This window comes from Mytilus galloprovincialis, chromosome 11, assembly GCF_965363235.1.
Source record: "Mytilus galloprovincialis chromosome 11, xbMytGall1.hap1.1, whole genome shotgun sequence".
Taxonomy (NCBI): Eukaryota; Metazoa; Mollusca; class Bivalvia; order Mytilida; family Mytilidae; genus Mytilus; species Mytilus galloprovincialis.
In genome coordinates, this window is record NC_134848.1 from 56,665,795 (window position 1) to 56,683,149 (window position 17,355).

A 17,355-nucleotide genomic window follows, 5' to 3' on the forward strand; every position below is an offset into this window, starting at 1 on the left:
AGTGTGTACTAGGCTGCAAGTATATTTTATTAAATGAACATTCCAAGCACTATTCGGGGAGATTTATTTCTATATATTAAACTTCCAAAAAGTGAACCCCAATACTAACACATTACTTATGTATGCACTAGTTTTTGTTATCTATTAGTTTTCATTGTAAATCGTGTTTTATATGTTGTTGTTATTTTCAAATCCGAAGTGTCTAACCAGACTTAAGACTAAGAAGAATAACAAATGTCGGGAGCTTAAGACACAGTGTGTTGTGTTGTTTGATAATAGCAGGGTCATGCTCTACTAGCCTTTATAAATATACACAATACGATTGTGTTTTAACGAAGTATTAATTACATTGTGACAGGAAACTAACACTTACAATTGGTATACATAGTTGTCCATTTTTAAAAACTTCACATTAAGTGTACAATTTAATCTTCTGTTACATCTTCTGACATCGATAAAGGGGAGAGTTGAGATCTCATAAACATGTTTAACCTCGCCGCAATTTTGCGCCTGTCCCAAGTCAGGAGCCTCTGGCCTTTGTTAGTCTTGTATGATTTTTTATTTTAGTTTCTTGTGTATAATTCGGAGTTTAGTATGACGTCCATTATCACTGTACTAGTATACATATTTTTTAAGGGGCCAGCTGAAGGACCCCTACGGGTGCGGATGTTTCTCCCTTCATCTAAAACCCATTGGTGGCCTTCGGCTGTTGACTGCTCTATGGTCGGATTGTTGTCGCTTTGACACATTCCCGATTTCCTTTCTCAATTTTCATAAGAACTTGAAATAGTGAACTTATATTGTATAACTAAATTCGTATTAGTATTTTGATTTTGTTGATATATGGCCGATCATGAAAAAAATCACAATAAGATATGTGTTGTCCCTTGGACTTTATAAAAAAATCAAGTCATTAAAAAGAATAAGACCAAACGTGACAATGTATTGCTAAATACCATTTTAACATACATTTGTGCATTATTGTTAAAATCTATCTTTAACACAGATAGGTCGTTAATGTTTTAATAAACGGAAAGACATTGTTTTTTTTTTTATATAAAATAAGGAAATGTGAAAAGACCTTATGTAAAGGATAAAACTAAACTGAGCGAGGCTGATCTTTTTTGCAGGCGTCAACTTCATTCCAGCCCAATATCTATAACATAGAAATGGTGTAACAGTACAACATGCGTAAACAAATTAGTTAAAAAGGGCTTTATGTTTGTTTTTTGCTATCAATTTCATGTTTTCTATTTCAGATCTACGTAAAACTGTCTTAATTTTTGTTTGGCAATATAGTTTCTTAATCGCTGAAATACACATCCATTAGTCTAAACAATTAATGGGAACTCTACAAGAAATCTTATAATAAAGTGTATAAAGATAATATTGAGAATTACAAAGGTAGGCTTTACGTTTTTTGATTATCAACAATATAGCCCCGAGTTTTCTTTGTAGTGCACCCGAAATATTGCACAAACCAATGCCCATAGTATTTGATCTAAAATACTTTATAAAAAACTACTGCAATCAGGAACTATATCATGTGTATCAGTTAGGTAATACACGAAAAAAGTTACTGTTGTCTAATAGAAGACACGTAATTTAACAATCGTTAAGTAGAATGATATAATTATGTCACTCTTTATTTATGTTTTGTACATGTTGTATAGTTCATCATTTGTATTTTTTACAAATTTTTTGCAAATATGATATATACTAATTTTCATGTGTTTTGAACGTATTTTATTTAGGCTTTGTTTCAACACTATTGAATTTTATAATAAATTACTTCTGTTTTGCGCACACGACCTTATATACGTTTAGGCGTTGTGCAACAGTACGAAATGTTTAAAAATTTAATTGCATGTCTTACTAATCAAATCTGCTACTACTTAAAATATATCAATTAAAGATTATATCTGATTGCATTTCTTTCCTTCTAATTAGACGAGTGATATGGGAAGACAATATCCGTTTTATTGAGCATCACAATGTGGCAGCAGATCGTGGAGAACATACTTACTGGCTTGGAATTAATCATTTTGATGACATGGTAAGCGATTAATAAGCGCGAATTTAACATTGAATTAACATGAAAAATTACTTGTTAGTAAGAAAATACTTTTTGTTTCCAAACGCATTTTTCATACCTAAAAAATGTACATAACGGTCGAACGTAGGGTGATTAATATCGAGTATTAAAATATAAACAGAACAATTCTTTGTAATCATTTGGAGAAAAACAACATCAACTTTAGATATAACAAAAACATTGCATGGACAATTTCTGTTATAAAATATCACTTCGGTGCTGACATGAATATCAATTATATGGTCATTTGTATAAATGAACTGTTTGCAAAAATATGAAATATTCGAAATATTAATGATTATCTTATCCCAGTCATAAAATAACCGTAGCCAATTCTTTGAATATTGGGTAATCAATGCTCGTCAACTTTGTACTTGTTTTGCCCTCGAATTATTTTTATTTGAGCGTCACTGATGGGTTTTATTTAGACGAAACGCGTGTCTGGCGTATTAAATTATTTGCTTGGTACATGTACCTTTGATAACTATTCTTTAATAATATATGAGTTAACATCAATATTGGGAATTGATAAAAACACGACTTTCGATCATCTTCTGTAATCAAACAATTAGTTTAATTCGTTATCTTCAATGTCAGTCAGAGAAAGAAGTATCTCAGAAAATGTAAGGATACAAAATGTCAAACAATGTAATAAAATGGGGTTCTACATATCTCCCGCCAGATAATTTCAAAGTTCCAGACGAAGTTGACTGGCGACAACAAGGTTATGTGAATCCTGTGAAAGATCAGGTCGGTATTCTTACCCTTTCTCAGACTTGTTTTGTGTGTTCGTCGTTTTTTACCCTAACTGCCATCGATTTAAAAAAAAAAAAATATTCATATCTGAAGAGAGCAAACGTTGATTTGACGTTTCATATTTTATTAGAGATAAATACTTTAGCATAAGCTATATTTGTTTGCAAATTAAAATTCCAACTTAAGAAAAATATCCTTAGACATTCTGGATTAACGGCAAATTTTATCTTAGATACCAACATGTCGAAGCTAGAGGTGTTTGGATTATTCTAACAGAAAGAATAGTTGACGCTATATAGTTATCAGCACGATCAAGTACATAAATTTGTCGCACTGTACCACGTTTACGTGATACATTTGATTGATTGATTGTTGGTTGCTTTAAGGCGCATTAGCACAACAAGGCTATATCGCGGTGATACCTGGTACATTATAATAAGATGCATAATACGTATCTGTGTTATCTTAGGTATGAACATATTACAGGTAGATATAGTCTGAATATGCAATCAAAACGTTCGTTACAAGAATAAAAATATTTTCTTTATTCAGGGACAATGTGGATCTTGCTGGTTATTTTCTTCAACTGATGCTCTTGAAGGTCAGCCTTTCAAGAAAACTGGAAATCTGGTTTCCTTGTCAAAACAGAACCTTGTAGATTGCACTTTTAAGTATGGTAAATATCAGGCTAACATGTCATTCGATGTTAGGTCAATGTTTTCAGATATCGACCAGATAAAAAATACATGATTAGCATCTTCCTCTATAAAAAAAACCCTCAAACACTGAAATAAGGAGAACTTAAATCTGTTCCATCAGTATCGCGCATATTTCATTAATAAGAATTATTAACGTAAAATAAATAGTTTATCAACAAGTTGGAAAACAGACCCCAGATAACTATGCTACGTTTGTTGTATCTATACTTTCGGCCGCTGCTCTTCGCAACTTTGATTAAGCACTGTCCTAACAGGACGAAAACATCAATGCTAGATAAACATTTGTAAACAAATATCTTCAGACAAGTCCATTATATGCTCCGAAGTCAGCAGGATATTGTGTTGCGGACATGGAAAATATGATACTAAAATTTGAAATGAATGTTAAATAATAGGTGGGTGGAGGGAATCGACTTAATCTTACGTATAACACAAATGATATAAAATTAAGGAGTCATTACGTCCTTCTTTCAAGGTACCAAAGAAATATTATTATGTCTGAATGTGTATATGTTTAATTGTGTCGTATTTTAACGACATAACAAAAAATTGTTACAATCTTAGACCCGTCACTTAGAATGTCATCATTTCCTCGTATAATTGTTAGAATGGGACCTGTAGATTTCGAGAGTCCGATGTCGGAGCTACAGACACAGCTTATACCAAAATCCCACAAGGTGATGAACAGGCTTTGAAATCTGCCGTTGCAACAGTAGGACCAATATCAATAGCGATTGATGCTGACAGAAAATTTTAACATTTCGAGAGAGGTTGGTTCCTTATTAAAATATAAATTCGACTATACAGTAAACAGAATTGCAAAAACTGTACTAAATAGAAGTGGGTTGGTTTTTTTTAAAAGGGCCTTATTGACATTTTCTGACCTTTTATACATCAATGAAGAAGTGATAATACAGTATTGACAATGTAAAATCACAAAAAATACTGAAATCCGCGAGGAAAAATCAAATCGGAAAGTCCCTAGTAATAAAATGATCAAATGGCAAAATCAAAAGTTCGAACACATTAAAAGAATGTATAACAACTGTCCTGACTTAGTACAGGCATTTTCTTGTGTAGAAAATGGTGGATTAAAGGAGTAGGTCCGGTAAGACCCCTTTTTGGCCCCAAAATATAGCAATTTCACGAAATTGTTAAAGTTAAAATGTAAACTATTAGTTATTTATTGGACAGTAGAATGCTTCTGCTACATGAATATAGGCTGTTTTTTTACAATACAATGCACATATATCGAGTAGTAGCAGCATAAAGTCATGCTAAATTACTGAAATCTTCACAATTATAGCATTTTAGTTAAATTTTAGACGGTTTCCGTGTAAAACGAAAGTGGCCGCATTCGTGTTCATCCTTAATATTGAAATGTAAGTTGTATTGGATGATAATACAAAACATATATAAAGGTTGAGGATGAACACGGATGCGGCCACTTTCATTTTTGACAAAAACCATCTGAAAAGTGACATTTGTCTGCATATTTGGTAGATTTTTCATATTTGAGCTTGAACAGGGGCGTTTTAAATGACTTATTAAGTTGAAATCTTTCACATTAACTAATTGAATCAATTGAAATAGACACTTAAGTGTTTAGAAAGTGTCTAAAATCTTTCTTTAGATGAACTTGAAAATTGAGGCCGAGATCGGCCCTTACCGGACCTACTCCTTTGTTTTTATAGCTAGCTAAATCATTCTTTTGAATAGAATTAACTAATTTCAGCCTGTAAACGAAACGATACACAAGTTTAAACTCCACGTACTATAAGATATGATAATAAGAAAACACTGTTAAATTATAAATTGAAAAACATTCATTTGCATAGCAAATAATTAAAATAATCTGACCAAATTGGATAGTTTGAACACTTCGTGATGAAAAACACAGGTAACACATTCTTTTTTACAGAAATGATGACAAAACCCGGCACTTCAATTTGGTGCATTTTCCATGTCTGTAAATTTTTATTGTTTGTACTTTGATTATTATGAATCTGTATCCTTTTTTTTTTTTAATTCATCGAGGACAAATTTTGCGTAAAATTAAATGTATTTGACATCCAAATTTAAACAGATCATGTTAAAGTTCAAAATTTTAAATTTCAATATCGATTTTGAAGTTTATTTATGAAAATAAGACATGTACGGTTTTTTTAATAATACTCCCCCCCCCCCCCCTAAAAAATCGCGGTTCTGCCTAAAATCAATGGTTTTGATAAAAAAAATGTAAATATTAGACCAGTTGTGCACTTATTTACCTTGGTACGGTGTTTAAAGTTCCTTTACATATGGGAAATGCATTTCCTTGTTTAGTTTCTTATATTGACTACACTGGTCTAAGTAGTTACTACTGTAATCACTAGCCGGTCAACACTGAGGTGGAGGAATACTGTCTCATTCGCCATTACTCCATATTGTTAACTGGTTACTTAATACATTGTAAATTGTGCGATCTTATAATATGTATTACAGGAGTTTTTGACGAACCAGCCTGCAATGCCTCTTTCACTGACCATGCAGCTTTGATTGTTTGATATGGTGTACAGAATGGACAAGACTATTAGTTGGTAAAGCACAGGTACGACGAATTTGTAGTAAGACAAAAATTAAAATTTGTTTAACCAGTTTTGAATGAAAGTTATTAAAAAAAAATGAAAACTTTTCACATGGCTATGAGAGGGGAGGTTTGGCATGCCACAAGGCCAGGTTCCACCCGCCATTTTTTTCTTTGGGAGTGTCCTGCACCAAGTCAGGAATATGGCCATTGTTATATTGTGGTTCGTTTCTGTATGTGTTATATTTTAACGTTGCGTCGTTTGTTTTCTCTTGTTTTTGAGTGTGGATTCGCATTGCCATAGGACGTGTCACGGTACTTGTCTGTCCCAGAGTCCGTGGATTTTGTTTGATGATATTGCATGTGGACCAATGACCTGACGGACATAGATTCTATTTTTTGTTTTTGTCAATCACTTTATTTTTCTTATTTTTTTTATTTATGTGAGCTTCAGCCCATTGTTGACATGCCTTTGCTATTTCTTATTTATTTTTTTAAATGATAAATAACATTGGTTACTGTGTGATCCTTGTATCACGACAATACCCTTCTTTGTTGTTTCGAAAGGAGCACCGATTAAACATGTGTAATGACTTTTGTATGTGTTTTAAGTAATCAAATATAAAACATTAACAGTATTAACTTTTCACTGCATTTGTCAAAGTACATGTGACAATATTTCTGTATAGAATTTCTGTATGTGTTTTTTATTATTTGTATTTTGATTACTATGAATCTTTTTACTACATCCATTTTTTTGCGTATATTTCACTGTTTTGCGTGAGATTGGAACAAGGCGGTAAACACTAAAACTGAAACGCAGAGAAAACAACTGTTCCGTCTTTAAATTAGACCTGCCACTTCTTTTTATATTTAAACATTCGCTGTAAATTGTGATTTGTCTTCAGCTTTTAATATTTTTAATATGTCTAATATGGCCAATAAAGCAAATCAATTTCAGTATTCGTTCTTTATTTCATACCAAACGGAAACACATGATATAACATGGTGTATCAAGGTATGCCACAAAGTCCATAAATGAACATGGAAAACGGAGAGCAAAGGCACGGTCCTGCTATTGCTGCTGATTCCATCTCAAAGATAAAAGACACTGTTAGATCTTTCATATGCAATTTAAAAAAATACTTAGTGCATTCAATCCATAACTTCCTAATCTAATGAGACTATTTTTTCTGAAACCCTTACCCTAAAGTAATTAGCAAAAATGATATAAGAAAGGAAACAATCCGACCATGGAGCAGACAACAGCCGAAGGCCACCAATAGCTTTTCAATGTAGCGAGAAACTCCCGCACCCGTCGGTGTCCTTCAGCTGGCCCCTTTGAAATATGTATACTAGTACAGTGATAATGGACGTCATACGAAACTCCGAATTATACACAAGAAACTAAATTATAGTTATCAAAGTTATTATTAGTTTCTTGCAAACCCACAAATGTATAAGGAAAAGGAAAAGAAAGTAAAATCACAAAAATACTGAACTCAGAGGAAAATCAAATTGGAAAGTCTCTAATCACATGGCGAAATCAAATGAAAACACAACAATAAACAACTGACAAATGAGCGACACTTACTCGCCAGAAAAATTCACCAGTGATACATGTAAGCATTGATTGCATGAAGGCTCGTTACTTTTTACACGCTAGTACATGATTAAGCGTGATGAAACTGTTTGCTTGGCATTTTATTGATAGATAATAGTTAAAAGGTACCAGGATAATAATTAAGTACGTCAGACGCGCGTTTCGTCTACATAAGACTCATCAATGACGCTCATATCAAAATATTTATAAAGCAAAATTGGAGAGCATTGAGGATTCCAAATTCCAAACATTGGTTGTGAATTTTGTCCTCATATTTATACTGCAGAATTTCATCAAATTGTTTATGGTTCAAACATTTAAAAAAATAACCTGCTTGAATAATTCCCGTACACAGTGGCGGATCCAAAAAATTTCCTAAGTGGGGGCCCACTGACTGACTTAAGAGGGGGCCCGCTCCAGTCACGCTTCAATGATTCCCTATATAAGCAACCGAATTTTTTCCCAAAAAGGGGGGGCCCGCCCCCCCCCCCTAAATCCGCCTCTGGTACACATGTGAGTATCGTGTTTAATCCTAGTTAAATGACGGCAATCTTAACAGTCTTAACAACTCAAGTCAACAAAAGGCCTTAAACAGTTATTAAAAATGATTGGATACACATAAAACAATGTTACGTAATCTGATTAATGTATAACACAATACAAGAAACAAAAATATGATATGCATCAACAATCATACGTTTCAATTAGACATAGAACCTTGAGTCTTCATATTTGTTTAGCATTCAATATTCAGTTATGTTTTAATTAATTATTTAACAAATACATGGTAGTTCAGTAAAACAACTATTTGGATATAGGTTAACGCCATTACAAATTAAACCTGAAAGGTACACGAAGTCTGCTCTGCGTGATATTAACTTTCCTTTTGTTTTCCAAAAAAATAAGTAAGGCTCATTTGATAAAACGTACGTTCACATGATTCTTTGTCATTGTTTGCCGTGTTATAAATTCTTTCTAAATAATTGTAAGCCATTATCATACATTCACGGAAGTCCTATCGTCGCTGGGCTTTTAAAATGTTGTCAATTATAATTTTTTAAAGAAAACAATATCTCACAAGCAGGCTTTACAAATGTTGGCAAAATGCATGCTTCCAAAATTTCGTATGTGAACTTGAACATTTTTGTAAATAGCAGTGAAACAAAAACTTTGACATTTCTGGATTATCCAAGAACTTAAATTATTTTCACAGAACGACGCTATGCTTCCCGATATGAATATAACTTTACTTTCCTCAAAAGAGGAAAAGAATCTTCCCGTTGTTACTGTTGTAAACATATATAAATTATAAGTGAAGGTTTATATTTTGAAAGATATACTATAAGAAGTAATTTGGAAGAAAAAATGGTATTTTCTTTATAAAAATCAGCAAATCGTACACATTGTAGATATGCATTTTAACCTTATGAACATGCTAATTACTCATAAACTACTGTGTAAGCAATTCTGTGTCGTCGGTGATGTTATATATTGTCCTCTTAGTCCAAATTATATATCCAGATAAAAGTAGTACCAGAACAGTAAGTACTCCGACAAATACAGCTAGGAGGATAGTCTTTGAAGCTGAAATATACAAGAATTACATCATCCGTTTTATCATCATATAAATCCGACAATTCACGAGTAATCATGCTAAAATATGTTTTTTCTATTGATTATCAAAAAGGGGAAGGATACCAAAAGGCTACATTATTGTTCTTAAAGATAAAGTCTTCTGACGTTAAATTTTCGTTAAAATCTCGTTCTAAAATCATTTCCAAAAAATGTTATACACGTGGAATGTATCAATAAATTCAAAAATAATCATCAGCAAACTTAATTTTGTTAAAGCAAATGTGTCTTTACTAAGTAATTTTGAAGTTTCGAAGAAGTTATACTTCACAGACCACACCTTTCTAAAATATTATGCGTTTTAAATATACACCAAAAAACAAACTCAACTAGTGCTTGAAGTTATTGAACGTATCTTCTAAGGAACTATGCAATGTCATAATTATGACGTAGACTTCTTATAAATAAACCCACTTAAAATTATTATAGAATAATTTTGTGGTTTGAAATTTTGTAATTTGATAGTTCCAACTTTGAATGGGGGTAATTATATTCAGTTTGTAAGTATTCGATTATAAGGGCGACGAAGGTTGAAAATTTAAATTTTCTTCCTAACGCTTTATTTCGAAGATCTGTTCCTACCTGAAGAACTTGTTTCTACGTATATATATATACTGTAGATGTTGTTTTAACGTCACCTGACATCTTCGTTAAATAGCTGTGACATGTTGGTAATACCTTTGAACTATGTAGCCTCGAGTTCTAAAAATATTCATTTAGCAGTAAGGCCATACCTTCCACCATATGTTTAGCAATGTGACAGTGCATGAACCATACTCCTGTGTTTATGGCTTCTTATTATTACATATCCCCCGTATGGTACAACTATCGTATCTTTGCGTTCAGGATTATCTATGTTGATACCAGGTATGTTCTTGTAATAAGTCCAAGACGATTTTTTCCATTTTGCATTATTACAACTACTGACAGAATTTGAAAGTTTATTGCTGCATATAATATCATCTGTAAATGCGAATGCGCCACCAATTGTTACTTTTGGAACTCCATTTTGAGAATTTCAAATGTATGGCCATGCATGTGTATAGGATGAGAAATGAAAGCGCCCCTACCGAGGTTTAGTAAAACGATAACAATTTCAGATCCGGATCTCATGTTCAATGGCTACAATGACAAATCTCTTCAAATGTACATCCATTACAGTCGTTATCAACTTCAGATGGCTGTGTAAGAGCAGACACAGTTGGCCATCGAAAAACTCTGCCATTAATGGATGACTTATTTCTTGGAAAACCGAAGTTCAAGAAATGTAAGGTTTTTTTTCGTTCGACTTTGATATATCATTAACAAAATATTTGTCATCATCTACATTTCCTCTTGCTTTCAGATTGTTTACAGGAACGCAAATAATATTGACTTTGTTTGGAAATGTATTAAATGGACAATTGGGGACTCGAATTGTGTTGCTCTTTTCATAAAGCTTTGCCTGGTGAGAACTGCTTTCGGAAACTTTGAGGAAACCAAGTCCAATGGGCCGTTCAATTGTTAGATTATGTGACGAAAGGATGCTGACCGTTATGTTATATACCCCTTCCGTTGCATAATCAAGATCGAGTTTAAAATAATAGCGTTCAGCAGGATATATAATAATTTTATCAAAGACAGTGGGAACAACTTCAAAACCATCGGTTTCTGTTACATCTAACTTTAAACCAGGTATAGAAAACAGGAGTACATGCCTTGAACCGACGCCTATTAGTCTTAACAAACATTGATTGCCTTTTGTAACATGAAATGTTTCTAGAGGTGCAAGAATATCTTTAAACTCTCCTCTTCCGTTAATTAAAATTAAAGTGGACCTATCCTCAACCTTTGCATACAACCGTTCCATTGCGTTATATTGATGATTCCATTCCTGTACCTGAACAATACTTTGAAATTTAAATGGTACTGAGTTCCTTTTTTCGAATAACGATAAATGGACCCATGTCTCTTTGGTTGCCCACATGTGAGTGATACCAGTAGGAGCCACCAAATGTCAGTTGGAAAGTGTAATTAAAAGTCTGTCTTGGTAGTATTGGACATTGAAAACAAATGCAACGCCATCCATTGCTGGCCATCCAAGTTGGTCAATACCGTTCCAGTGAATAGTTACAGCTTCATTTATCATATGGTTTGTAACTAGAATCGTTATTGTCTGGTTCTGATAAATAATGATAGGTGGTCCAGGCATTGATCCATTTGCAGTCAGTAGATGTCTTGTATGATTCCAGCCGTCAGCAGTTATTATTTCATCTATAGGAACTGGACCATTTCTTTCTGGATTTATTGAATATAGTTCACGATCCTTTGCATACACTTTACCGATAGCTTGGCCCATCATAGTGAAAGAAGATTTAATATTCAGTGATGTTGAACAGTGAAGAGCATTTTCATCACAATGAAAGCCAACAACGATACCGATTAGTCCATACACAGCAAAGACAGTTTTTGAAACCTACAAACATAATTATTATATCATATGCTTGTGATATTAATAAAGTCGATTTTTTTTTCGTTGTATTATTTGTCCAAGTGCTGTGTCAACCATCAAATCAAATTTCATTTATCTGTGGTGTAAAGCGTTCAAGTTATTTTTCATTTATCATTAATCAGTTTACTTCTATTCACAATATACTTGGGCTTTTTGTTGATATACACCTACTTAGCTTAGATGAACACTTTATCCGAACCTTTATCAAATATTGTATACATTATTTAATTTTAATTGATGCATTACAATGTGGTTTACACAATTCACAATAAAATATGCGAGCGATTCAAATAACTTCATACAGAACAAAGTAACACGGATGTGTTAGATCAGACGATGAGTCTTTTGTTTTCGTATAACAAAGCTTAACAAAGGGATTTTCTGGTGTTTCAATTAAATTAAACAATCACGTCAATGTACTCCTTTAAGGACACAAAACGTAACTTATCGAAGTAAAATAGAACTATTGTCCGAAAACTAACAAATTGATTTGAAAGAAGTTTTATTATATATAAGAATAAAGGTATAACCAATAGTATATTGTAAAAAAAATGATTTTTTTCAGTTTATTTATGGACAAGATGCTGTTGCTTCTTGATTTAAAACAGCCCTGTAAAACGACTGAAATTACAACACTCAAATGTTTTATGATTGTTTAGGAAAATGTATTAGCCAATGTAAGTTATATATGACAACTACTGTTATCTTACACAAAAGTCATATATATGTATGTATTGTTCGTGTGTATGTGTGTGTGTGCGTGTGTGTATGTGTTCTTGTATTTGGCCATGTTTCATGAATATGAATCATAGGAGTATGATAAACCACTAATGTTCAAGGTAGTAGGGATCTTTGTGTAAACAGCACATAACTGATTATTAATGTAACAGTATAAATATATGATAAAATTGAGAATGGAAATGGGTAATGTGCAAAAGATACAACAACCCGACCATAGAGCAGACAACAGCAGAAGGTCACCAACAGGTCTTCAATGCAACGTGAAATTATCGCACCCAGAGGCGTCCTTCGGCTGGCCTCTAAACAAATATATACTGGTTTAGTGATAATGAACACCATACTAAACTCCAAATTATACACAAGAAACTAAAAGTTAAAATGATACAAGACTAACAAAGGCCAGAGGCTCCTGACTTGGGACAGGCGCAAAAATGAGGCGGAGTTAAACATGTTTGTGAGATCTCAACCCTCCCCCATATACCTCTAGCCAATGCAGAAAAGTAAACGCATAACAATACGCACATTAAAATTCAGTTCAAGAGAAGTCCGAGTCTGATGTCAAGAGATGTAACCAAAGAAAATAAACAAAATGTCAATAATACACAAATAACATCAGACTACTAGCAGTTAACTGACATGACAGCTCTATATAGTTCATAGTTACTCTCTAGCGAAAAAGTAAATTACATATACAATAGGTAGAAGCTTTATATACAACTGAAGCACATAATTGTTGCCGACGATATTTTGTGTAGATATTTATGGTAGTTGAACTTTCTATGACTGGTCAATACCATACAAAATAGCAGTAGTTGATCGGACATTAACAACACGTAGTTGTTTACCTTTGACAAGACAATCAAATATGCATAAATTAGTGGTTTATTATAATGTCCCCCGCACATGTATTACGAAGTGAAGCTCCTAATGGCAACAGCACACACAACAAAAGTCTAAAAGTCTGAAAAGCCAGTTTTTGTCTTAATTTGCATGAACTTTTACTCGACATTCTCCAAAAATATGACTTGTGCCTTAATATTTCTTGACAAGTTCTCTTTTATATTAAATTTGTATGAAATTTACTCGACATTTCTGGACACTCTTAATATGGTCTTTAAATTACTTGACAAATTCTTGACATTTGAATACTGGCTTGCAATCTCGACATTCTTATTTTTTCTCAGTATGGATTGAAATATTCTGAACATTTTGAATTGTGTCTTAAATGTACTTGAGTTCTGAGCTTTACAAATCAAGACCAATATTCATGATACAACTTTAATCTTTATTTCTCTACAAATGATATACTGTTGTTTCAAGTTACACTTCTGACAACAAAAATAAAAGTTGGGCATGTAAAATAATTAAAAATTTACGTATATAAATATTTTTAAAAATACAAATGTGGCTATGAAATCTAAAGTATAAAATAATTTAAATGTGGGTTTTTAAAAAATTATAAATAATAATTATTGTACCAAAAGATGGCATGTGTAAATAGCAAATTATGATGATATACAAATCATGCATTTAACAAAAGAAAAAAATGTTAATGTCATCTGTTTGAATATATATTTAGTATATAAGTACACATGGACAGGATGTTCCATATGCATTTAAGGTATTACACACCACACAACTGTCAAATGGAAATCACTACTTTACCTGTAATCAGCCATACAACTTATCAGTTGATCGACCATGCCACTACAGTTTAAAAAATGTGTTGATAGATGAAAATGAATAAAAAAAAAATTCAGTTTATTCATGGACAATAAACTGTTGCTTCTTGATTTAAAACAGCCCTGTAAAACTGTAAAAAAATTTTGAGTTAATTATTTTAACATAAAACAAATTGAATAAATTCCAAAGATTAAAAGAAAATTTTTATGAGACTGTCATCAAAGTGAGAGGTTATGCGCTTTAAAACCAGGTTTAATCCACCATTTTGACATTTCTACATTTTAAAATGCATGTACCTAGTCAGAAATATGACAGTTCTTGTTCATTCGGTTTTGAGGTGTTTTGTCATTTGATTTTGCAATGTGATTATAGACTTTCTGATTGGATTTCACTCTGAGTTCAGTATTTTTGTGATTTTACTTTTTATAATCTACTCCGATAATAATTAAAAAAATGTATTTATTATGAGTCCCATCAATGATTTCTATAGAAATTATTGGTCTCCTGAAATGGGTCTCAAACAGACATGCATAATAAAACGTTTCTTATCCCATGCATAGATTACCTAAGCCGTATTTGGCACAACTTTTTGAAATTTTGGATCCTCAATGCTCTTCAATTTTATACTTGTTTGGCTTTATAAATATTTTGATATGAACATCACTGGTGAGACTTATATAGACAAAACGCGCGTATGACGGACTAAATTATAATCTTGGTACCTTTGATAACTTTTTTATAGATCTAAACATGTTTTTCTTTTCAGGAAGGAGTTATCCTAAATATAAAATATAAAATAAAATATAAAATTCACCCCCCCTCCCCTTTCCTTCTCTTGTTCAGCCGCACAAACCAAAAAAGATGAATTGTGGGGTCCAAAAGAGACACATGGTCACATTTTAAATCTCACTACAAGCTTGATACACCTATTTTAGTAAAGCAAATTTGACCGACAGTTTTGCGAACGGCAAAAATCTAACTGCTATTGAATGTCATAAACAGTTCAGAATAAGTCTGTTCACATTGGAGGCGAAAGTTATACTGTTGAGATAGTGTCAAGACATATTTAAGACTGTCAAAAATGTGTCGAGACCTATTCAGACATTATTTAGCAAATCAAGAATACTTGACATATTCAGACATTATTAAGACTGTCAAGAATATGTCAAGACTGATCGAGACAAATTTAAGACAGTCAAAAATTGGTCGAGATTAATCCATACTCTTATCAGATGATACAGGAAGTGTAAAAAAAAATTAAGACAATGTTCATACTGTCAAGACACTTGTCAAGAAAAAAAAGAACCTTATAAGAAAAAAATCATACTTTGTCAAGAATTTTTAAAAATTATTCAGACCAATTAAGAATGTCGAGTAAAAATTCATGCAAACTCAGACAAAAACTTGTTTTTTCAGATTTTTTGACTTTTGTACTGACATACATGCTTGTTTAAGTAATTGATTGATTGTGGGCTGCTAAATGCCCAGCGGATGAATGACCAAACCTTAACAACTCAAACCGGAAGTGTGTTTGTACGTTATCACAGAGTAAGCATTTTTATCAACAATTGCACATTAAAATTAATTTTAAATTATTTAAATGATACATTAGGAACTGTAAAGGGGAATTTGATTGCATGAATTATAATAAACAATACTATACCCGCATTCTATTTATAACACAAACCTTTATAAACTCCATCATGATGTCCAATTGCTTTTTGTCTATAGAATGTGATTTACCTACATGTAATTGTTAACATCCATGCGAATAAAATACTTGTTAAGTCCTTATATAGGAAAGATATCATACCAGGAATACCATTTAATGACATAAACAAGCTCATTAGGATTTGAATTGATTGTGTAAATGCTAAAAAGTCGTGGGTGTAAAGTCTGAGTAAAAAATACAGTGACAGTATTTTACTGATTCCAAGAAGAATTTTATATTTAGATTTTAAACTTAGGTCATGTATATATATCTTGGAACGTCCCCTTATCAGTTCCAAAAATATCATATGAATAAATACAACTACCCACTTTTAAATGATTTTCTTAGAAAGATACACATCGTGTTACAATGGTAGTATTATAGATGTACACAATATATAATCCTTTTAAAATTATTTAGTTTTTCAATACAACTTGATCACGTTTAACGATAACATATATTTGCAGTTCTGCGAATCATCGAACTAATCATGTTGAATCTCCGCCAAATCGAACAATGCAACTACCCGGATATTGTCAAAACATTATGATCATATGTGAAATATCATATTAAACAGCTTATATATATACGTCTGAGTCAGTGACAACCCTACAACAGATGTATCCATCGGATCGCCATCAATGATGGTGATACATGACTGTGTACATAATGTATATACAACTCGTCTAAACAACAACCCAACAATGTTAGATCTTCATGCCTTATATATCATGTACTGCAGTACGCCGCTAGATTAAAACTGACGTGGAAAGGTAACACACGGCCAGCGAAAGCTCTTTTTTTGAGAGCCCAGGTGGTCGTGTGGTCTAGCGGGACGGCTGCAGTGCAGGCGATTTGGTGTCACGATATCACAGTAGCATGAGTTCGAATCCCGGCGAGGGAAGAACCAAAAATTTGCGAAAGCAAATTTACAGATCTAACATTGTTGGGTTGATGTTTAGACGAGTTCTATATATATAAGGCATGAAGATGTTATTGTTACAGATCAGCTAAATTATCTATAGTAAAGGATCCTACAAATTAATGTAATATACAGTCACAGAAAATAATTATATTTATAAGTACGTCTGAGTCAGTGACAACTCTACAACAGATGTATCCATCGGATCGCCATCAATGATGGTGATACATGGCTGTGTACATAATGTATATACAACTCGTCTAAACATCAACCCAACAATGTTAGATCTGTAAATTTGCTTTCGCAAATTTTTGGTTCTTCCCTCGCCGGGATTCGAACCCATGCTACTGTGATATCGTGACACCAAATCGCCTGCACTGCAGCCGTCCCGCTAGACCACACGACCACCTGGGCTCTCAAAAAAAGAGCTTTCGCT

The 17,355-nt window shown here is 32.7% G+C and overlaps 2 pseudogenes; one reads left to right on the forward strand and one right to left on the reverse strand.

Moving 5' to 3' along the window:
- Positions 1-1,253: 1,253 nt before the first annotated feature.
- Positions 1,254-3,841, forward strand: LOC143050830 (cathepsin K-like; annotated as a pseudogene).
- A 6,232-nt stretch (positions 3,842-10,073) lies between these two features.
- Positions 10,074-15,988, reverse strand: LOC143050831 (uncharacterized; annotated as a pseudogene).
- Between the last annotated feature and the right edge of the window lie 1,367 nt (positions 15,989-17,355).